This window comes from Corvus cornix, chromosome 10 (genome assembly GCF_000738735.6).
Source record: "Corvus cornix cornix isolate S_Up_H32 chromosome 10, ASM73873v5, whole genome shotgun sequence".
In the NCBI taxonomy this organism is placed as follows: domain Eukaryota; kingdom Metazoa; phylum Chordata; class Aves; order Passeriformes; family Corvidae; genus Corvus; species Corvus cornix.
The window spans coordinates 4,554,164-4,567,726 of NC_046340.1; the positions used below are offsets into that span (position 1 = coordinate 4,554,164).

The 13,563-nt window shown below is 43.1% G+C and overlaps 1 protein-coding gene and 1 pseudogene across 1 annotated transcript in view; both read right to left on the reverse strand.

The window, feature by feature from the left end:
• LOC104683951 (cell migration inducing hyaluronidase 1) overlaps positions 1-13,563 on the reverse strand; it is a 104,951-nt gene that overhangs the window by 70,394 nt on the left and 20,994 nt on the right. The gene's annotated exons all lie outside the window — the stretch shown is intronic.
• The window catches only part of LOC104684095, a 44,178-nt pseudogene that overhangs the window by 12,983 nt on the left and 17,632 nt on the right, over positions 1-13,563 (reverse strand).

Below are 13,563 nucleotides of genomic sequence, written 5' to 3' on the forward strand. Positions count from 1 at the left end.
CAACAACTTGCCCAACACTTGGCTGAATCTCCTCTGGCACATAACCTGCTTTCAGGACAGCTCACCTCATTTTCTGCCAGCATCACTGGTGGGGAAAGAGGAATGAGAAATACCCACACATCTCACTGGTATTGAGAAGATCAGAGAAGGGGCTGCAAAGGATCTGGCCATGTCTCTGCCACTTTCTCCCAGTTCCAGCTGTTTTCCTTGAGCCCTCATTCCTTCCCAGCTCCCTGCAGCTGTCACTCGCTCCTCTTTTGTTAGATTTTGGCTTTTTTAAAGGTTTCCTGCCGTCTGCTCAGGTCCAGCAAACACACCCAACCCCCCCACAATGACAAACACGGCTACTGGGTGAACATCCAGCCGATTTTTTCCAGGGCCTTGTTATTGAGGATAGACTCTTCTGGAGGACTACTTGTTGCAGGGATTGTAACAAATGAGGTGTGTGTTTACCTAACTAGAGCCAGGTGTATTAGGATTTAAAGGCCTTTCCTAAATAGTGCTGTTTAGGAAATGCCATTAAAAATTCAAAAGCATAGGCCATAAATTAATATAAATTAAAATTTTTATCCACATCTCCTTAGGCAAAAAGAATGATTCTTGGTTTTGTGAAGCTCAACAAATTACAGGAGGGATCCTGCCCTGAGGTACAGATCTGCTGATCTTCATGAAACCACAGTCTGACTCAGACAGCATTTGGCTTGCAGACAAACATATTCAAGCAAAAGTAAGAACTTCCTGCATTTAAGCACACTACATCATCTTATCATCTCTTTTCCCACCCTACATGTTTTCAAGGGGGAGTTACATGCCAATTCAATTGCTATCTTTTTAATGTCTTCCTAAGTTCTCTATCACAGACTTACTGTGTATTTTGTATTTTCCTGCTGCTGTGCCTTGGATGCACATCAGGTCAGGAGATGCTCCCTCAAGACCACCAAGCCCCAGTCCCTGGGCCAGGAGAAGGAAAAAAGCAGGGAAACCCCCTCAGGTTTCATATGCCAGGCTGCAAAGTGACAAGCAGCCTGGTTTGCCACGGCCATCTGGGTCTGATGCTCAGATTGTTCTAATTCCTGCTGTAATGTGATCATCTCAGGAAGGATGTGTCTCCTCAGAGCCATCTTGTTAATCCCAGCTGCAGAGGACAGAGAGCAGCAAGGGAGCAGGCAAGGAGGCAAAGACTTCAGGGCTTTAGGATCACTCAGACGCGGCAATGCCAGCACTGGCTTCACCCAACTGTACTGAGTGGTGCAATCTGCAACCTGGTGTCCTGGCAAATGTTTTAGCTTCCTTCCAATTATAAAATATATATATATATATATATATATATATCTTGTGGTTTTCCTCCATGGGTTGATCTGTGGGTGATTTAAGGGATTTAAATAGACAGAAGGGAATTCAAATATATCTTCTGACTTCTGTGTTGTGTGGATGATTAACTCTGAATCACAGATGTTGTCAGGAGGGGCAGGCTATGAAACCCAAGTAGCATTTTACTTATTGTTATTGGAAATCGTGGTGGTGTTCCTTGTATTGCATCCAGATCTAGGAGATGGAGGGGTCAGGACATGCACATATAACATATGCACATATAACAACAAGAAAGCATTCCCAGCCCTAAACTCTGAGCTCCACTACGCCTTCCTGAGCATTTATCAATCTGGGAAGCAAGAGGAAAAGCTCACTTGCAACCAATCTGAAAAAGAAACAATTTAGGAAATATCTCTAAACTGGGCAAGACTGCAACAAGCACATTCTAGCCTTGTCTTGTTATCTTTGTTTTTCTCCAGACCTTATCACCACCAAGGAATTTAATCGCAAAAATGACAAGTAGCTGAAAGTATGAATCAGACTGGCATTGAATAATAAGCCATAGGAAAAAATCTACCTACACAACCTTGGCAAATACAAATATAAGGAGTCCCCCAGAGTCTCAGTGCAGACTTGGGCTGTGTGTTTCCCTGCACTGAAATCTCCACATCTGGATAGGTTGCAGCTTCCTGGAGGCTTTGTGTCATCCAAGGTCAAAAGGGTCTGGGATTTTTAAAGAAAAGTTTAGACATAAGCTCATGTTGGGCTCTTGAATTTTCAGATAATTAAGATTATTCACTGGTGAACATGATAACAAGCCCCAGCACAGGTCTTCAGCCCATGAAATAGAGGAGTTGAGCAGTGAACTTGTGCCCATCCCTGCGCAAACACCACAGCAGGGGAAAGGCTGAACCCATGCCTGAGCACTCACATGGGCACCTGCCCTTTTGTTTGCTGTTGACAAGAAATTTGGCCCTCTCCCCCTAATTTTTTTTATAGGACTCTCATAAGGATCCATCTCCTTCATCAAGGCACCGAAGAACACCAATATGATGAGCCTCACTGTACCCCTCCAGGCGCATTTCCCTGAATTCTCCTTGTCAAACCATGGCAGAGAGCCCTAACAAGAGGAAACCCTTCCCTCTGAGCCTTAGCAGACACATATAGAGGTATTTCCCTGTTCTCATTAAAAGCAAGGAATGCTTAATCTAACTGCCACTGCTTTCAGGCTGCTTCAACAACATGACTTATTACACTATACTTCAGATACGTGCTTTGAGGAGATAGAATTCTTATCTTTAGATGTGCTGATAGCACAAAGAAGCCTGGCTGACTTACTGAACAGCCCTATGCCTTTGATAATAGTATTTGCCTTTGCTGCTTTTGTGATTAGAAAATTTGCACAGGCACAAGGCCTGGGTCATTAAATTGAAGGATTAAATTTCTGACTCTGATTACGCTATGAAGTGCCAATCTTTGTACTGCAAAAGAAAGCACTTACTCGCAACCAAATAATATTTTCAATCCTCTCCTTCAGGCTTACCAGCCTCTCTTCCATCTTGTAACAAGCCTGATGTTCTCTGTAGACCTTTTGTGCTTCAGGACAATAATTTTGAGGAAAGCCCTTAACCAAGTCTTACAGATAATTCTCAAACTTCTATGAAGCAGAAAAAAAAAATACCAACACACACACCCCCCCAAAAAAACAACCCCAAAAGCCCCACAGCCACTCCAACGAAGAGACAAAACCCATGGAGAAGGGGTCTGAGGGTTCATAAAGGTTTTGCACACACTTTTTCTGCCCTGAAAGAAACCCTCAGCAGATCTGGACTGACTCTGGAGCACACTTCATTCCTATAGCCATTAAAATTCCAGCCTGTGCTCTCCTCTGCCAAAACATTCAGAAGTTACTTGCCCTGCACTACCCCTTTCCAGAAGCATCAATACCTGTCCTCCTGCTCATCCTCGCAGGGAAACTCCCAGGCATTAGACAGACAACTCTTATCTATAGCTTAATCAGGCATTTCTGCTGAGCCTGCAGTGCTCCCCAGCAGGCTGAAAACACAACCTGCGGGTCTCCACCACGCCTTTATGTTTGCCCATCAGTCAGTGAGAGACACAGATCCCCTGACAAATGCAAGCCAGTCCATCTCTCCCAGGGAGCGATGCTGGCGGGTGCGGGACAGCCCGTCTGCAGCACATGGCAGCATGTGGAGACACAGGAATTCTGTTTGGTTCAGCCACGTAGTTTGATGGAAACAAAGAAGCTGAAGGATTACTCTAAACGTGGTTTGAATCAGTGGGAGGAAGGCACAAGTACTGCAGCAAGAAAGAAAGAAAGAAAGAGCACAACAGAAAGATAAAGATCTGCTGGGTGCCTGTGCTGTAACTGGTGTCCTCCTCCACTGAGCAAATCCACCCGAGCGGTGCCTCTGAACTCACTGGACAAGATTCACAGCTCACAGAGCTGCCAATTTCAGTTGAGTCATGTGAATTCATCCCCACCAGCTCCTGCCCACCCCAGGAATCTGGGCGTTCCAGCCTTCTAACAGATGTCTGGACTGGCACAGGTTCTACTGGGTCTTTCTACGGTGCCTCAGAGGCAGGGAAAGTGTTAATCATGCAAGTATTGAACATTAATGCTATACCTGACTTCCACAGAAATCCAAATCCTGGTACATATCTCCCATGTCAAATTCTTTATGTCTCCTCTGACCTTCCTTTAGCCAGCACAGAGCAGATGACTCTGGAAGCGTGAGGGCAGCCTGCAAAGGCAGCATCCTGGATATAGCCATCCATCAGCTTACAAGCACAGGGCTGAAAACACTTTAACTGTTCATTCAGGCTATTTCTGAAATTATTAATCCTAGAAGATCACTATTAAAGTTCATCCAAACATGATTTGGTTTGCATCACATGTTTGGCACGGATATTACTATATTAAGAGATCATTTTTTGGAGATTATACAGTATTTTGAATTTTAAAAGAACAAATAAAACATAAAGCCACTTGAGACAGGTAAAAGTCTGGTTTTCTGTCTCTGATTACTCTGGGCTCCACAATGTGAGATTTCTTTCATTCCAGAAATCATTGGAATACAATGCTTAGTAGAGGTCATACATGAAATTGCTTACGCAGGCACTTACTTTCCTTCAAACTCCTAAAACCTCTTTTTGTCCTCAGTTCCTTCACCCTTCCATAGGAATCTTATTTCTCCATGTTTTTCCATGCAGTCTGGGGATTTCACTATTGCATCAGCCCTAAGTCTCACCCTAGTGAGCATCCAGCATACTTGAGGTGTAGACGGAGCAGCCACAAAATTCATTCCCAATTATTTCTTAGCAAGATGCTCTAAACAAAATGAAGTAAAATTGTGGTTTTCCTTTGTTGCGTTATATTTCTTGCTTATGATTCTTCAAAACAGATACCTTGCCAACTGTTTCTGGATCAGAAAACTCTACAAACCTTTGCCCAGTTCAAATAGCTGGTTTCATAAAAGACAAAGGGAAACACAACCACATTGTGGTTTTCAATAGTAAAATGTAGTTAAACTGATGCTTGAACGAGAGTTAAACTTCAAGCTGAGCTTTACCACAGTCTTGGTGCTGCCTTCAAATTTATATCCATGCTTGAAGATTGTGGGCCAAAGCTTTGGCAAGTGTGAATTGGCCATCAGTGACTTGGCAGAAGATTTAGCTCTGCAACTGCAAGGAGAGAGCTCACCATTTTAAGACAGATAATAATTGCAAAGCTCACATTGTCCATGAGCAACTAGAACTCCTCTTCCTTAAAGTACACAAAGATATACTAATACAGAAAATAGTGATTTAATTCTGATAACTCCCCTGTGACAGGAGTGTCCAAACACTGATGATGTAGCAACTCAGTCAGGGCCCTACAACTACTGCATCTTAAAATCAAGAGGCCAGGTGTGTGTCACTCCCTGGAATGGGCACATATAAAGAGGAAACACTGCCCTTCTCAGGTGCATTCCCATGGGCCTTCATAATGGGAACAAAGGACAGTACTTTTAGACTTTTTCAGCTCCAAAGTTCAGGGGAACTAAAGGGAGCTCAACCATCTTACCCTAAACTCACAGCAGGGACACTCTGCTGCAGGAGCAGCGGATGGGTGTGGGATTTGGTGGTTAATACTGGAGGGACTTGGGAGCCCTCCAGGTTTACCAGCAGGACATGCTGCTTCTTGTCCCAGTGCCTTTGCCTTCTTTCATGCCAGCTATCTCAAACCTGTTTTGGAAACCTGAGCCTCTGTTGTGCGTAATCAGGTCAGGTTTCACTTGCAAACCTCTGTTCTTTCACCACAGTGTGTTTTTAACAACAGCTGAGGACTCAGGCAAACTGCAGAAGCCAAGGTGAGGGCCAGGCTTTCTTGGGCTGCTCATCCCCTGCAGCATCTCTGTGCAAGCCGTGGCAATGCCCACCCCTGCTAAGATGACTGGGCTTCAGTTTTCTCCTAACAGAAGAACCAGCACAAAGCACAAGTAATTCCACTAAAATAAGAACAGCACTAAAGACCATAAATGAAATAATGCAAAATTAAGATTGCAAGGGAAAAAAGCAGCATCTAAAATGGACATATCCTGTCTTTATACAGTGCTAAGAAAACTTGTGAAATAAATAGAGCACAGCCTGCAATTTGGCTGTCCTGAGACCTACCATTTTAAAGCTTTAGTTAGAAAGAAGCAATGGTTCCAGTGCTGTTTGGATTACAGAAGATGCAAAGTTTTGTGCACATTCTGACGTATTTCTGCACTTTATATATATGGGAGATAAATTATGTGTGCAGCAACTAGTACAAATAAATGAACCAGAGCCAGAGCTCTTCTGGAGGGATTTCAGGGACAGCAGGCCAGGACTTACTTGGATTCTATTTCAAAACTTCCTGGAAAGAGAAGCCTCTCTGCACATCAAAAAAGCTGGAGTAGAGTGAAAGCAGAAGCATCTCTTTGCATCAGTTAGTGTCAACCTTTAAAACCTTGCTTCCACACTCCCAGAAATTGCTGAGACCTTTGAAAGGTCACTGATGAATATTTTGGGAAAATGAAAGAGCTCCAGACCTTGGGGGGGAAAAAAAAAAAGAAAGCAGTACCTGTTGAAGTTGATGTGGTCCAGCATGACATCCTCAGGTGCTCTGCCATCTCACTGGATGATATAATCCTGCTCAAGCAGGAGGACAGGCTGGTGCTGCTGGAACACAGCTCCCTGTTCACGCCTTGCAGCTGCACGGGATGGGAAGGGAATGCTGCTCTGGCAATGCACAAGGTCAGGTTCTCAGGGCATCTGGCCTCGATATAAAGCTGAGGGTGAAAGGAAAATGGCAAACATATCCATTAAACCAGCCAGGGCAGCCGTAACATGTGCATTTGATCATCGTTGCCTGTAAAGGATTTTTGCCAATGAAGAGTTCAGAACATTTGGAAAGTCACTGAAACATTTCCAGTTCAAATAAAAAGGTAAACCAGAAATAGCATCTGCAGCCATCCATGGAGACACCATGAAGTGAGATATGAGTTGTACAGTGCCATAAAAACGTTCACTATTCAAAGTCTTTAGGGAGAAGGGTAATCAAGGAAGCATCACAAAGTAACTCTTTTTTTATGAATTCAAGTAAGTCTGCTTTAAAAACAGGCTTATTCCATTGAAAATACAGAAAACTGAAGTTATTTCAGTGGGCTTTGGATTAGGTCCAGTTATCTAATAGAATCCACATCTTTGCTCTCAGATAGCAGACTAGGCTGAAATTCTGGGGGCTGAAACTCGATGTCCTGACTACATGACCTTATAGACTAAATACCAAGGTCTAAGGCTTCAGCAAAGCTCTTCATGCAGGGACTGAGAGATGCCTCTGACCTGTAGTTCAACTCTACAGACCAGCTACAAAACCACACTCCAGCTGAGTGCGTTTTCTGCCCTGCCATCACTCAAGCAAAGCCAAATTCATGTGGCAAGCATTAGTTTTAAGGCATGACGCTCTGCTGCTTTCCAACATGTGAAATTCCAGTGCAGAAGGAGAATGCACAGCTAGTCATACAATTCCATCTCTGCACGCAGGGCTGTTGCAGGCAGCCTGTCATGTTCACTGAAGGGTTTCAGATGCACAAAGGACAGATGAGGACATCTATAATCCTGCTGCCTTCATTCTCCTACAGCGTAGAATAACACTCTTTGCATCAAGAACTTAAAACCTCCAACATAAAAATCCATGGTAGCTCAGAAATGTCTAAGCTTCTACATGAGCATCCATCCATCAAAATTATTTTTAAACTCAGTTTGTGTCTTTGAGGTAGATCTAAATGGAAGCAGTAGTTTCTTATCAGATTTTAATTTCTTAAGGATACAAGTGTGGCCAAGACAAGCAGAGAGGTTGAGACTCCATCTATCAGGATATCTGCCTGCTAATGCAGGGCTCTCACATCTCCAGATCTGCTTATCTTCCTCTCATCTACACAAACAGAAAGCTCTGCAAAACCAGATTGTCTCTCACTGGTTTGTATGTGGGCTTATTTTAGTTAGGGATTCTAGCAAGTTCAGCCCCTAGTTCCAGTTTCATGCTCAGAAGGATCCCACAGTTGTGCCTGCTCCTGGGGTTGAGTTTGAGCTCCTAAGGATCTCCAGCAGATAGGCCATCTTTGCCTACCCCTCCCCTCACCCCTGGACCCAGCAGCCTCAATGCTGAATGCTTAAGTTAAGCATTTGGGTCTCGTGCCAAAGGAACAGTCCAAAAGTGGTTGTGAATGTCTCTCAGATATTTAGTCCGCTCCTCCTTTCACACCATTGCACTTCAATGATGAGAAGCTATTCTGAGTGGTGTCTGCAGGTACTAGAAGATTAAAGTGGATCCCAGAATGACATTAACATAAATTTTTCCTGATGGCTGATACTATTGATCAAATAATTCACTCCAAACAATCTCTGAGCAGCAGCCTGTTTGCTCATTCTTGATGGATCAAGGAAGAATAAATTATTTGTACAGTCTGATTAAAAAGCCTTTTATATCTATGAAACCAAGAAGAAAAACTTATTTTGCATTCACATTCAAACCGTGATTGGAAAGCCAATAACACATAGTTCAATAAACCTCATTTCAATCTCACTTGGCCCCATCAGCATGGGGTAATGCTGAGGTCAGAGCAGGGGATCAGTCAGGTACATTCAGACCTGAAATCCCATCAGTGTATTAATTGTTCTCAATCCAAACAGCATTTTCTAAAAAAAACCAGTTGGAATGAACACTTATACTGCACTTACTACAAAATGAAATGCACCAATGAAAAGCCAAGGAAGGAAGGAGATGCTGTCAATGAGTCCCAAAGCTTCCTGTATTACAGACTACCAAGAACAAAAGATTCCTATGTACCTTAAGCTACTTGTGTAAAGACTGAAAAAACCAAAGCACACAATGAGAGAGCTGTGCATGGCCAATACTGCTTGCTACTCTTATTAAAGAGTCCAAGGAAGTGCTGGCAGAATTTACAGAATGCTTCAATAAGATGATGAGGAAAGGAGATTTGTTGGTAGCATTTTCCTCCAGGTGTGTAGGGACTAAGCCACAAGTCTGACATTAAGGATAATGATCACAGCTGTTTGGAGAACGAAATGGGGATAAGTAGAACAAGGAAAAATGCCACATGTGCATTATAGAAATGTTGGTAAAAATACTTGTAAATTACTTGTAAAGTGTCATTTGGTCTCCTGCAATGACAAACAATGGCCACTGAGTGAATGCTCTCCAGAACTGCAGGACACCAAGAGTGTGATTTTCAGTCTCATGGAAATACAATAGTGTATCTGACAGATCTTTAAACATGTTTCTTACTAAAGGAGGTTACAGCCCTGACCAAAAAAACCAGATCCTATATGAAGAGACTGTTTTGCCCATGTGGAGCGTCACTAGATCAACAGGAATGAAAAATCCATCTTCCTTAGAACCACCATCTTAATTTTTGGTTACTTCTATCAGAATCTTTTAAAGAAAATGAGTCACAAAGAGATTTTAAAATAAGAGAAGTGGTGACAGCTTAATGTGGTTGGAGAAGAAGAGCTGGTTAAAACATTATAAATGTGAGCCTTCTAATTGCTTGGGTGGTTTAATGGACATAGATGTCATTTTAGCTGCTTGACACTTCACGCTGAAGAGCTGTGTCAGATTTCCCCATGCTTACATGGCAATTTTCCCAAGTAGATTGTGAAACTGAGAAGATAAGTTCTTTACAATTCAGGGGGATCTGCTATTGAACTGGAGAGTGAGTATGAAGATGAGCAACATGCCAAGTATTGGAAATTACAATCTTGATTTCTGAGAAAAGGTTTTCTTGCTTTCTTGTTTCATTCCTGCTGCTTTTGTCCTGCAGTGCTGTCAGCTGTCAAGTTGGGGCAGAAAACCTTTAAAATGAGAAGATCAAAACATACCTTCTCCCTTTCTGGTTGAGTGACTGTTCAAAAAATGTCAGTGTTTTGCGGAAAACATTTTCTTGATGAAATTTCCAAGTAAAGACTTTAAAATTCTTGCAGAAAGAAAAATAAGTAGCCTTCTTTCTCTAGGACATGCTGGGATGGCACTGGCATCAGGAAAGCTACTGTGATTTTCGACTGGTGTACATCAGCGATCCAAACTGAACCTCTTTATCCAAATACAGACACCATGAACTGAAAAACATCTCACAGGCTTTTCCTTCTTCCCAGTCTGTGTGGTGCTGGTAATCCTCAAGCACCACAGACATCCTGGGACTGTATGGTTTTCCTGTGGCTAGAAAAGCACTGCTCACTCCCCCCTGCATCTCTTGCTTGCTTTACATTTAAGAGCATCACTACCAACACCAGCCACAGAGGCACCGAGTCCACAGAACCCACTGAAGAGGTGAAACCCAGAGATGCAGGACCAGCACAATTGCAAACATTCCCTGCAAGAACAGAGTTAACAAAAATGGACTAATTTCTGTTTCAGCCAACGGTGGTGAGGTAGTGACAAAGTGAACTGGTGTAAAATCAACAGCATTTCCTAGAGTATTTCAGAATTGCAAGGCATCAATTTTTTTTAGTTCAAAACCAACACTAGTTTGGCTATGTGGCAGTCTCTTATGACTGTCTAACACCTTTTTAAGCTTATTAAAGAAAACAGCACACACTGCCAAAAACTCTGCTTATTTTAATAAAGACTAATACCAAAAAAGAGAAGTTTCACAGCCTCCCCTGATGAGTTGCTGTGAAGTCTGCAGGCAAACAGTAAATGCACAGCTTCAACTGCCCAGTGGAAACCAAGGCACTTGTCTTAAAATTCATATAAAAATCAGAAAAGGTTTAGGAATCCCATTTACATTTTAACAAGTATTGCAGGTGTCAGGGAGCCTCCAGTTCAGTGCCACTGGAAATCTCACACGCCTACATGGAGAGAACTATGAAGCCTCTCCCTACATTTTTCTTCCTTTATTGGCCTTTGCAGCAGATGCAAGTCAGGCTGATGGGACACCAAGGACCTCGGTGCCCTGATGATGAAGTCTGAGTGACTCAGAGACTGCCAGAAGATGTGGTGCTGACAGCTCTTGTGATTTCCCTGTGCCTTTCCCTCTATTTAGTGCTCCTCCTCAAAGCCTTGCTTTATTTACGTTACAACATGAGAGTTTCAGCCGTCATTAAAGAGCAAGGGGTTGGTCCTGTTTGGCCAACAACCCTACAGACTCCAGAATCGAGAAGGGAGGGCTAAAAGACCTGCTAGTTCTTGCCTAGAGAATTTCATCATTTTAAGGTGGTCCCAGAACCACAAGGCATTATTTAGTGCTCCCTGCTGAAGGAAGCCCTTGGACACCACAGGGGGAACGAGACATGGTGCTCCTGGAAGACACTGAGGAGGAAGGGCCATGAACCAACCACAGAGGGTGGGAATGTCAGCCTGAGCTGCCAGATTAAAACACCCTCAGGAAAGCCCATCCCCAGGATTTTTGGATCTAGAAACACTGCCAGAGGAATTGCTTTTCCCCAGGCGTTTCCTTTCTTGGGCAAATTGCATCCAGGAGAAGAGGAGCATGAAATGGGAATGAAAGAAACCAAGCAGAAAGGAATTAACTGTACTCTAGGCACTTAGCTCAGAAAGGATTTGCCTGCAGTGTTAGCTGAAGGACTTGGATCTCAGTTTTCCATGCCAAGTAGCCCATCCCTAGACTGACTATCTTGGGCTCCACTCAGCAGTAACATAGGAGTCACTATTTCCTTCAGCTGAAAGGATATTTTCACCTGCTTGCACTCGGGAAGAATAAAAGTTCTTGTCTACCAGCGCTACACGAAAAGGAACAGAAAAACAGATTTTGTAATAAAGCTGTTAAGATCAAAGCAAACCACCCTTCTCCATAATCGGATTCACTCTTTTGGGCTTTTGATCTGAAGTATGACACTCAGAATTTAGCAGACAAACAAGTTACCAGCACCCAGGGTGCTGAGAATCAGAGTGAGGCTGAAATTCTCTAACAGTTATCCTCTTCAATTTAATCAAACCCTGCTGCACGAGACCAATTTCTTCTGCCCTGCACATACATATATTTCCCTCCCCAAAACCCATAAAGTGAAGCATTTAATATGACCTTTACTCATCCTGCTGGATGCTGATTAGTTGAAAAATGCTGGTAAGTAATGGATCCCAGAGAAGTAAATGTTTATGCTTGCCTAAACCTAGCCAAGGAAATCTTCTATGGTGGAAAAACTGCCTCACCATGTAGAGTGCCATAACCAGGAGGATATTAATAGAAATAAAAATATAAATGCCTACTTGTTTGCAACTCTGAATTTAACTGTTAGGTTGCCAGAGCAGGGATGATCATTTCTCTAGACACACAGAGCCAAACTAAGTGCCAAGAACAAAACCGTGTCAAAGGGACTGTTTCATAGGAGCCCAGTCCTGTTTCTGCCCAGCCAAAATACACCAGGGTTTTTAATTCTAGTGTTTAGATATTTAAATAGCAACTCCTGCTCTCTGCTGTGCAACTAAAGCAAATGCATCCAGGTATTTTTAGCTTAAGGAGACATGCATACTCTATGTTTGACTGTGACATTCACTGCTGGGAAGGTTTAAGGCCATCCCTCAGCCAGTGATTTCTACGTGGGGAACAAGAAACAGATGTGAGTTTGCATCTCAACCACCCATTTCACCATCCTGAACACAAGTAGGATGTACCAGAATGTAGCATCTCCCATTGCTGAAACATAATCCACCAGAGCAATCCACCAGAGCCCCGTGATAGAGCGGACAAACGCCTGGAACAAGGAAACACCAAACTTTCCCCCAACTGAATTTCCCCTTGCGGCAAAATTTTACCAAATTAATTATTCACCCTTTGTGTGAGCAGTGCTGAGCAGCTTCACTGCACCCCCCTCTCACCGACAATCCGGGCTGGGCTGCCCCGTTACCTGTGCAAGTTTCCCAGGACACATCGCCCCATCCCAGCGGGGGCCAGCGAGGCAGCCGGGATGCCACAGCAGGGCGTTGTCTGCTCTGCCTCTGAGGTGTCTGGACACCCTGACACTGAGCCATCCACACCATGGGAGATGGACATTTTGTCACCATCATTGTCGTTGTTTCCAAACCACTGGCCCGGCCTGCCAAAAAAAACTTTCAGTCCAAGCTAGTGGAGAAAATAAGGTGAAAAATCAGTGCTCAGCTCTACATAAGGACTTGGCTTTGCAGCATTTTGACAGTGATACAGATGGAACTAGGAAGCTCTATTGTCTGAGCAAAGAGTTTTGTTTTGGCTCTTCTGTTTAGAAAAAATGCCAGCTGTGTTGGTCTTCCCTCTCATTTCTTAATCCCAGGAGATATTTTCACAAAAATTAGACTTTTGGTTCTTTGGTTCTTTGAAGTGCACCCACACCACCATGTGTTGCTTGAAATCACACAGCAATAAACTGAATGGTGGCAAAAGAAGAGGAGGACTGAAAGTGTAGGAAAGTACTGGATGATTATGAAATTTACTGAGGAATGTTAGAAAAAAAAAGAAAGACTGGATATTTGGGTCATTTTCTCGTATCTTTTCAATGCCCATTTTAAGTGGTTCAGCGCCATTTTTTTCTAATTGTTCCTCCTACACCCCCATAAAACTTAGAGAAGTTTAAAATTCTCAGAATTGGCTCTCATGCACATTTCAATATATCCCATGAAGAATTTTTTTTTTTTTAAGAAGGAGAAATAACAGGAAGAAGCATTATCCTCATTGTGCACAGCTCTGCTCTCAAGATTTTTCAGTAGCT